The sequence below is a fragment of the Papio anubis genome, chromosome 16 (genome assembly GCF_008728515.1).
Source record: "Papio anubis isolate 15944 chromosome 16, Panubis1.0, whole genome shotgun sequence".
Classification (NCBI taxonomy): Eukaryota; Metazoa; Chordata; class Mammalia; order Primates; family Cercopithecidae; genus Papio; species Papio anubis.
The window spans coordinates 40,300,842-40,311,077 of record NC_044991.1 but is presented as its reverse complement, the minus strand read 5'-3'; the positions used below and the strand labels follow the sequence as shown (position 1 = coordinate 40,311,077).

The following is a 10,236-nucleotide window of genomic DNA, read 5'->3' as shown; positions in this document are numbered from 1 at the left end:
GGAACGCAAATATATGTGTTAAAACCATTACACAACAGGCCAAGTTTGGTGACTGAGGCCTCTAATCCCACCACTTTGGGAGGCCGAGGTGGGCGGATCCCCTGAGGGATCCTGAGGTCAGGAGTTCAAGACCAGCCTGGCCAACATAATGAAACCCTGTTTCTACAAAAATACAAAAATTAGCTGGGCATGGTGGTACACACCTGTAATCCCAGTTACTCGGGAGGCTCAGGCAAGAGAATTGCTTGGACCCAGGAGGCGTAGGTTGCCGTGAGCCAAGATCCCAACACTGTACTCCAGCCTGTGCAACAGAGCAAGACTCTGTCTCAAAAAAAAAAAAAGCAAAAGCAAAAACAACAACAAAAACAAAAAGAAAACTATTAGGCAACAATGGACAATTATGGAAGAATATCAAAAGAATTATGATGAAGAAAAAAGTCAATCTCAAAGTTTACATATTTTATGATTCCATTTATATAACATTCTTGAAATGACAAAATTACAAAAATGGAGAAAAGATTAGTGGTTGCTAGGAGTTAAGGATTTGTAAAAGGAAGACAAACTATTCTTGTGGCATTGGAAATGTGCAGTATCTTGACTGTGGTGGTTGATATACAAGCCTACATTGCGTGGTGAAATTGTATAGAACTAAGTATACACACACACACACACACACACACAAATGAGTACAGGTAAAATGGGGTAAATCTGAATAAAAGCTGTGGATTGTTTCAATGTCAATATCCTGCTTGTGATATCATACTCTAATTCTGTAAGATTTACGGTAGGAGAAGACAGGAAAAGGGCACACAACTGCCTATGAATTTGTATTAACTCAAAATTAATAATTTAAATAATCATTAGTTACAGTAAGAAAATGACTAATAACAAAAGTCAGGATAGTAGTGACTACCGGGGGAGAGGAAAGGTATACACAAGGAGTGTCCCCACACAAAGAAAAGATAAATGTTTGAGGTGATGAATTTCCTAATTACCCTGATTTGATCATCACACATTGTATACATCTATCAAAATATCACAGGTACCCCCAAAATATATACAACTATCATATGTCAATAAAAAAATTCAACAAAATGGCCAGACGCGGTGACTCACGCATGTAATCCCAGCACTTTGGGAGGTAAAGGTGGGCGGATTACTTGAGGCCAAGAGTTCACCAACATGGCAAAACCCTGTCTCTACTAAAAAAAAAAAAAATTAAAAATAAATTCAACGATCCCTCCCCGCCCCCTGGGCCGCTCCGCCCCCTGGCATGACTCGGCACTGAGAGTCCCGGGAGAAGACGCGGCGGTCGCCACCTCTTCTGTCCAGGCCTCGGCCTTCCTGAGCGTCTCTGCTTCCTCTCCCAGATCATCTTCTCCTTCAGTTTGGAAGCCAGTGGCGTCGCGGCCACCCTGCCGGGCTCTCTGTGAGGATGGTGGGGGTGAAGCCCGTCGGGAGCGACCCGGATTACCAGCCAGAGCTGAGTGGCGCGGGCTCCAGACTCGCCGTGGTCAGGTTCACCATGAGAGGGTGCGGGCCATGTTTGAGGATTGCCCCAGCATTCAGTTTTTTGAGTAATAAATATCCACAGGCTGTTTTCTTGGAAGTCGATGTACGTCAATGTCAGGGAACAGCTGCAACAATATATCAGTAACACCTACATTTTTGTTTTTTCGAAACAAAGTGAGAATTGATCAATATCAAGGAGCAGATGCTGTGGGATTGGAAGAAAAAAATCAAGCAGCACTTAGAAAATGACCCTGGAAGCAGTGAAGACACAGATATTCCAAAAGGCTATATGGATTTCATGCCTTTTATTAACAAAGCTGGTTGTGAATGTCTTAATGAAAGTGATGAGCATGGATTTGACAACTGTTTAGGAAGACACGACCTTCTTGGAATCTGACTGTGATGAACAGCTACTTACTACTGTGGCATTCAATCAACCTGTTAAGCTTTATTCCATGAAATTTCAAGGACCAGATAATGGTCAGGGCCCTAAATATGTAAAAATTTTTATCAACCTACCCCGATCTATGGATTTTGAAGAGGCAGAAAGAAGTGAACCAACTCAAGCTCTGAAACTGACAGAGGATGATATTAAAGAAGATGGCATTGTTCCACTTCCTTATGTTAAGTTTCAGAATGCTAACAGTGTAACTATATTTGTTCAGTCGAATCAAGGTGAAGAGGAAACAACAAGAATTTCATATTTTACTTTTATTGGTACTGCAGTCCAGACAACAAATATGAATGACTTCAAACGAGTAGTTGGCAAAAAGGAGAAAGCCACTAACGTGCAAAAGACACTGGACAACCATATTGCAATCAGATCTACAGCTCCTGGATAATTGCTTGATTCTCGCCAGAGACTGTCAATGTTTCATTCATTGCCATGACCAATAAATCATTGCTTTTGTTCAGATGGTATCACTAGTGTTTCCATTGTAATCTTGACACATGCAATTGTAAATTAAAGTCACTACTTTTGCCAAGATTAAAAAATAAATAAATAAATAAATAAATTCAACAAAGCTCACTGACTCTTTGAGATGACTCTGGCCATGTTGACTGCTGATGCTGTGCTCCAGCCTTCTCAGTTAGATCTGTTTGGGACCTGGGTTGTCTGGGAAGAGTCAGACTTGACAGCAACCCCTCTTTCTAGGTTGAACCTTATGTCCCGTTCCTTTTGGTAGATCTAATGGATTACTGTTCTGCAGCCAGTTCTTCATGTGGTACCTGTTAGGCCAGTCCTGGGGGAGGCACAGAACAAACACTAGTCAGTCTTGCAAAGCCTTTCTTTCACTTTAAAGTGAGATTAAGTTAATTCCAATTTGGTTAAAAACTTCCTAAAAAGAGAAAATTTAGTCTACTGATTTGGAATAGGTAAATGGACTTTAAACTTTTTTTAAAGTTGGTAGGTACTGTTAGATTATAGTCTTGAGGTTCATGTGAAACCAGTGTTACCTTATTTTGGTTTCCTTGATCAGTTCAGGGCCTGAAACTTCTGCAATGGGGGAGGCAAAAGAATTCAAAATTTTCTGTATGAAAGCATTTTTCACCAAAATGAGCCTCATCCCTTTATGCAAAACACACACACTAAAGGAAATAGGGAAACAGCCTTTTTATTTTATTTATTTATTTATTTTTTTGAGATGGAGTCTCATTCTGTTGCCTAGGCTGGAGTGCAGTGGTGCCATCTTGGCTCACTGCAACCTCTGTCTCCTGGGTTCAAGCGTTTCTCCTGCTTCAGCCTCCCAAATAGCTGGGACTATAGGTACACGCCACCACACCCAGCTAATTTTTGTATTTTTGGTAGAGATGGAGTTTCACCATATTGGCCAGGCTAGTCTCAAACTCCTGAGCTCAAGTGATCTGCCCGCCTCAGTCTCCCAAAGTACTGGGATTACAGGCGTGAGTCACCATGCCCAGCTGAAACTACCTTTTTATTTCTCCTTACCATGTATAAGTTCAGTCATTGTCTTGAACACTGTCTCAAATACCTGTTTTTTGTTTTGGATAGTATCTTCTCTGAATAAGAAGCTGAACTTTCCGTAGAGAGGCCCTGGAGTCTAAAATTATCAGAAAATTAATTTAATTGTGTCTTCTACTATGATCTCTTGTTCTGACAATAAGAATCCTTATTACTCTCTCAAAAAAAAAAAAAAAAATCAACAAAAATCCCAAGGAAAGACAAAGAGAGGCTGTGGTTTCAGGCTGGTAATGTTGGATTTCTAAACCAGGAAAGTAAGAAAAAGTATTATTATTATTATTATTATTTTGAGATGGAGTTTTGCTCTTGTTGCCCAGGCTGGAATGCAATGGCATGATCTCAGCTCACTTCAACCTCTGCCTCCCATGTTCAAGCGATTCTCCTGCCTCAGCTTCCCAAGTAGCTGGGATTATAGGCTAATTTTTTGTATTTTTGGTAGAGATGGGGTTTCATCAGGTTGGTCAGGCTGGTCTCAAACTCCTGACCTCAAGTGATCCACCCACCTTGGCCTCCCAAAGTGCTGGGATTACAAGCATGAGCCACCGTGCCCAGCCAGAATAATTATTATTGTTTCACTGTGTATATATACATAATACACACTCTTGTCTGTAAAATATATTTTACGACAATTTTTTTGAGGTATAATTGACAAGAATTGTATACATTCAAGGTATAGGTGATCGTTTGCTATACATATACACTGTGAAATGATTACTTTAGTCAAGCTAATTAACATATTCATCACCTCACAGAGATACATGTGTATGTGTGTGGTGAGAATACTTAAGATCTCCTCCACTAGCAAATTTCAAGTATATAATACAGTATTATTTACTATAGTCACTATCCTGTACATTAGATCTCTAGAGCTTATTCATCTAATTACAGAAAGTTTGTAACCTTTGGTCAACATCATCCCTTTTCCCCTACCCCATCCCCCTGGTAACCGCCCTTCTACTTTCTGCTTCTATGAATTCGACTTTTTAAGATTCCACATGTAAGCGAGATCATGCAATAGCTGTACTTCTCATCCTCCAGGTTCATCCATGTTGTAGAAAACGGCAGAATTTCCTTCTTTTTTAAGGCTGAATAACATCCCATTATATGTGTATATTATATATATATTTTACGTTTATATATTATATATTAACAAGCCACGAAAGAAAGGTATATATCCAAAGGAAATATATATTATATATAATAAATAAAATATAGCCAGGCATGGTGGCTCATGCCTGTAATCCCAGCTACTCAGGAGGCTGAGGCAGGAGAATGGCTTGAACCCAGGAGGCAGAGGCTGCAGTGAGTGGAGATCACGCCATTGCACTCCAGGCTGGGAGATAGAGTGAGACTCCATCTCAAAAACAATTAAAAAATATATATATACACACTATGTAATATATACACATGTTCTTTATCCATTCATCTGTGGATGAACACTTCAGTTGTCTCTGCATCTTGGCTACTGTGAATAATGTTGCAGTGAACATGGGATAGCTCTTTGAGATACTGATTTTATTTCCTTTGGATATATATCCAGAAGTAGGACTGCTGGATCTTATGGTAGTTCTATTTTTATTTTTTTGAGATACCTCCCTACTGTTTTCCACAATGGCTGTACCAATTTACATTCCCACCAATAATTTCTGAGGGTTCCCTTTTCTCCACATCCTTGCCAACACTTGTTATTTGTTGCCTTTTTGGTAATAGTCACCCTAACCGTTGTGAGGTGATATCTCATGGTGGTCTTGATTTGCATTTCCCTGATGATTAGTGATGTTGACTACATCACTGTTAGTCATTTCACGTACCTGTCAAGCCAGTTTGTATGTCTTCTTTGGAAAAATGTCTATTCATGTCCTTTGCCCATTTTTTAATTGGGTTATTCGGGTTTTTTTTTTGTTATTGAGTTGCATGACTTCCTTATTTATTTTGGGTACACTCTTATTGAATATATGATTTGCAAACATTTTCTCCTATTCCATGGGTTGCTGTCTCCTTTTGTTGATTGTCACAATAATTTGATTTTTTTTTTTTTTTTTTTTTTTGAGACAAGGTCTCACTCTGTTGCCCAGGCTGGAGTGCAATGGCATGATCTTGACTCACTGCAACCCCCACCTCCCGGGTTCAAGAGATTCTCCTGCCTCAGTCTCCTGAGTAGCTGGGATTACAGGCACCCACCACCACACCGGGTTAACTTTTGTATTTTTAGTGGAGACAAGGTTTTACTATGTTGGCCAGGCTGGTCTCGACCTCCTGACCTCAGGTGATCCACCTGGCTCGACCTTCCAAAGTGCTGGGATTACAGATGTGAGCCACTGCACCTGGCTGTCACAGTAATTTTTAAAAGAGAAAACCCAATCAGCATAGTGGGCATGCGTCATGCTTTTAGGAACCTGCTGCACACCTTTATGCTTGGGCAATTTTACCCTTAGGAGTTCACTTTCTCACAACAGAGTCTGCAAATTACTTTCCTAGACTCCATGCTACTGAATGCAAGCGTGTGACCCAGGTTCTATGACAAGGATTTTCCCATAGACTCCAGTTAAAAACAAACAACATAAACAACATGAACCAAGAGGAGCTGCCAGTGTCTGCTGGGGCAAGGGTGATGGAGAGAGACGTCCGCAGCTGGGAGGGTGCTGTGGCCAGGTTCCTGGTGGTCGAGCCCTGTGTTCAGTAAGAATGGTAGTTAGTTACTCAGGCATCCTGGCCAGAGATGACAGAGACAGACGCCCTCACAGGAGTGGCCTGCACTTTAATTTGAGTATTGATTCAGGACGCTCCCTTCCAAGATGGAGTCTCTATCTCCCGAGATTCCATGAACTACCTAGCAGTGTTTAACACATTCCTTTTCTGATTCAACTGGCTGCAGTGGGTTCTGCTGCCACATCTTGGGTCATCGATTCTGCCATTGGTGTCCTAGGACAGCATTAAGACCTTCAGCTGTCTTCTGATCGAGGACAAGATCATGGTGTCTCATCATCCCCACCCCATCGTAATTCAAAATAAAAGCAATGCTAAACCACAAAATATGTACTTGTCTTCTTTTTTTTTTTTAGATAGAGTCTCACTCTTGTCACCCAGCCTGGAGTGCAATGGTGCGATCTCAGCTTACTGCAACCTCCACCTCCTGGGTTCAAACAATTCTCCTGCCTCAGTCTCCCCAATTACAGGCATATGTCACCATGCTGCCTAATTTTTGTATTTTTAGTAGAGATAGGGTTTCACCATGTTGGCCAGGCTGGTCTTGAACTCCTGACCTTAGGTGGTCTGCCCACCTCAGCCTCCCAAAGTGCTGGGATTACAGATGTGAGCCACCGTGCCTGGCCTATGCTTATCTTAAATCTCCACTTTCTAGGCTATTTTGCAAGGTTCTGGTTAAACTCAACAAAGCAGAATCTCTCTCTCTCTTTGTCTCTCTTTTTCAGCCCCTCTGCTTTGTCCTCCTGCTTTTTTGGTGTCCTAAATTTATGCCTAATCTGCCTCTAGTCCTGCACTGTCCAAATGGGAACTGCAGTTGGTTACATGTGGCTGCTGGCTATTAAGCCAACTCGACAGGTGGGTAGTCTGAAACGAGATGTGCTATAAGGGTAAAATACACACCAGATTCCAAATATTTAACATGCAAAAAATAATGTAAAACATTAACCGTTTGTATATTCATTTACATGTTGAAATGATAGTGTTTTGGATACATCAGGGTAAATAAAACATATTACTAAAATCAATTTTTTAAACTTTTATTTATTTTAAATTTTTTTGAGAGATGGGAATCTCACTATGTTGCCCAGGTTGGAGTCCAGTGGCTAATCACGGGCACAATCACAGCTAACTGCAACCTCGAGTTCCTAGGCTCAAGGGATTCTCTTGTTTCAGCCTCTCTAGTGGCTGGGATTACAGGGCCGTGCCACCATGTGTGGCTCTTTAAAAAACTCTTTGTGTGGATACTAGGAAATTTAATAATACACCCATGGTTCACATAGTCTGTCCTTCCTTCCTTCCTTCCTTCCTTCCTTCCTTCCTTCCTTTTCTCTTTCTTTTCTTTTCTCCTTCCTTCCTTCCTTTCTCTTTCCTTCTTTCTTTCTCTCTTTCTTTCTCTCTCTTTCTTCCCTCCCTTCCCTCCCTCCCTCCCTCCCTCCTTTCCTTCCTTCCTTCCTTCCTTCCTTCCTTCCTTCCTTCCTTCCTTCCTTCCTTCCTTCCTTCCTTCTTTCTTCGTTTCTTTCAAGATGGAGTCTCATGCTGTCACCCAGGCTGGAGTGCAGTGGTGCAATCTCAGCTCACTGCAACCTCTGCTTCCTGGGTTCCAATGATTCTCCTGCCTCAGCCTTCCAATTAGCTGGGATAACAGGCGCCCTCCACCAAGGCTAAGTTTTTGTATTTTCAGTAGAGACAGAGTTTCACCATGTTGGCCAGGCTGCTCTCGAACTCCTAACCTCATCATCCGCCTGCCTTGGTCTCCGGAAGTGCTGGGATTACAGGTGTGAGCCACTGCGCCTGGCTGTTCACATTGTATTTCTACTGGACAGTGGTTCTAGACTATTTCGACTGGCATGAAGAGCCTGTATTGTTCTGGAAGGCTCACTTCAGGTAGTCCTCAAATGTTCCTGATTAGCATTTGATTGAGTAGGGGATGAGAAGGAGATTGCATTGAAAGGCCAGTGACTTGGCTTTAAAACCTGGCTCGGCTACTGACAAGCTCTAGGGATGTAGTGGCTCAGTCCAGTCTGAAAGCCTCAAAAGCAGGGAAGCTAACAGTGCAGGCTTCAGTCCGTGGCCAAAGGCCCTAGAGCCCCTGGCAAACCACTGATGCACGTCCAAGAGTTCAAAGGCCAAGGAACATGGAGTCTGATGTCCAAGGGCAGAAGGAGTGGAAGGGAGGATCCAGCATGGGAGGAAGATGAAAGCCAGAAGGCTCAGCAAGCCAGCTCATCCCACCTTCCTCCACCTGCTTTGTTCTAGCCCTGCTGGCAGCTCATAGATGGTGCCCACCCATGCTGAGGGTGGGTCTTCCTCTCCCAGTCAACCGACTCAATGTCAGTCTCCTCTGGCAACACCCTCACAGACACACCAGAAACAGTCCTTTACCAGCCATCTAGGCATCCTTCAATCCAGTTAAGCCAACACCTGATATTAGCCATCACACTAGGAAAATAAAATGGGATGATATTTGTGTATGTGCTTGTATGAAGAATTATGCTACCGTTCAAATAACAAGGCTGGGCACAGTGGCTCACACCTGTAATCCCAGCACTTTGAGAGACCAAGGCAGTTGGATCATTTGAGGTCAGGAGATCAAGATCAGCTTGGCCAACATGGTGAGACCCAGTCTCTACTAAAAATACAAAAATTAGCCAAGTGTGGTGGCGTGGTGGCACACGCCTGTAATCCCATCTACTCAGGGGGCTGAGGTAGGAGAATCACTTGAACCCAGGAGGTGAAGGTTGCAGTGAGCTGAGATTGTACCATTGCATTCCAGCCTGGGTGGCAGAACAAGCCTCCGTCTCAAAAAAAAAAAAAAAAAAAGACAATGACCAATGTTAATCAAGTGCTCTCTGTGACCTAGCTACTGGGTAATATGCTCTGGGATATTGTTCCCTAAACAACCCTTGTGGGAGAGAAATACTCTTTTCATACCCATTTCTCAAGTGAGAAAACAAAGGATTAGAAAGGTCAAAAGTCCCTGCTTTTAAGCTCTTCATTAGAGATACACAAATTTTATTTATTTGTTTGTTTGTTTGTGTGTTTATTTTGAGACAGAGTCTCGCTCTGCCACCCAGACTGTAGTGCAGTGGCATGATCTCGGCTCACTGCAACCTCTGCCTCCCCGGGTTCAAGTGATTCTCCCTCCTCAGCCTCCCCAGTAGCTGGGATTGGGATTACAGGTGCGGGACACTATGCCTGGCTAACTTTTGTATTTTTAGTAGAGATGGGGTTTCACTGTGTTGGCCAGGCTGGTCTCGAACTCCTGAGCTCAAGTGATCCTCCCTCCTCACCTTCCCAAAGTGCTGGGATCACACACATGAGCCACTACGCCCAGCCAATACACAGGATTCTAAGAATGTGCATGCTGAGTTTAGCAGGAATGGGCAGTGTGTTCATCAGGGCCCCCAGTCGTGCCAGTTGGGGGACCCCCTTGTCTGAGGCTCCTCAGTCTGTAAACACACTCAGAATTTTCCAAGAACAAGATATCAGTGTCTTCTCCATGCTAACAAGCTCTGTATGTTCTGGGCACAATTGTGTCTGGGGAAGCGTTGGAAAGGAAGGGTCTACCAGCTTGAAATTTACCTGAGGAAGACATCTGGCGTTTTCCCATCCCTCTGGCATTCATCCCTCATCTTCCGGTAACTGAACTCTCATTTTCTTGGGAAATTGCTTCTTTCCTACTCTCATGATGTTCTAGACAGGCCAGTTCCACCCCTCCTAGCAGAGGTGGGAATTTTACCCAGCTCATTAGAACCCTCCACTATCTTGGCCATGGCGATTGTTTCAAGGACAGATGTGACATCCAAACAGAGCCAACTCTGTAGGTGAGCTGCTGTGGAGACTCCCATCCCTCCGAGGTTGAAGAGAGGACATGATACAAGCTTAGGGTTGGCAGCTACCTCTGCCACCAGCAGCTGCCTGCAGACGACGCCAACAGAGGAAAGTGGAGAGTGCAAGGGTGGGCCCCCAAAACTGTGCTGGATCCAGCCCTATCTGAAGCAAATTTATCCTGGAGTGCTCGAATAGATTCTCCT

General features: G+C 43.2%; 1 pseudogene across 1 annotated transcript; it reads left to right on the top strand.

Annotated features, from left to right (window-relative positions):
* The first annotated feature begins 1,285 nt into the window (after nucleotides 1–1,285).
* On the top strand, nucleotides 1,286–3,108 carry LOC101022004 (annotated as a pseudogene). The gene has a single exon (XR_161782.4). The product of XR_161782.4 is annotated as a thioredoxin-like protein 1 pseudogene (transcript).
* The last annotated feature ends 7,128 nt before the right edge of the window (nucleotides 3,109–10,236 follow it).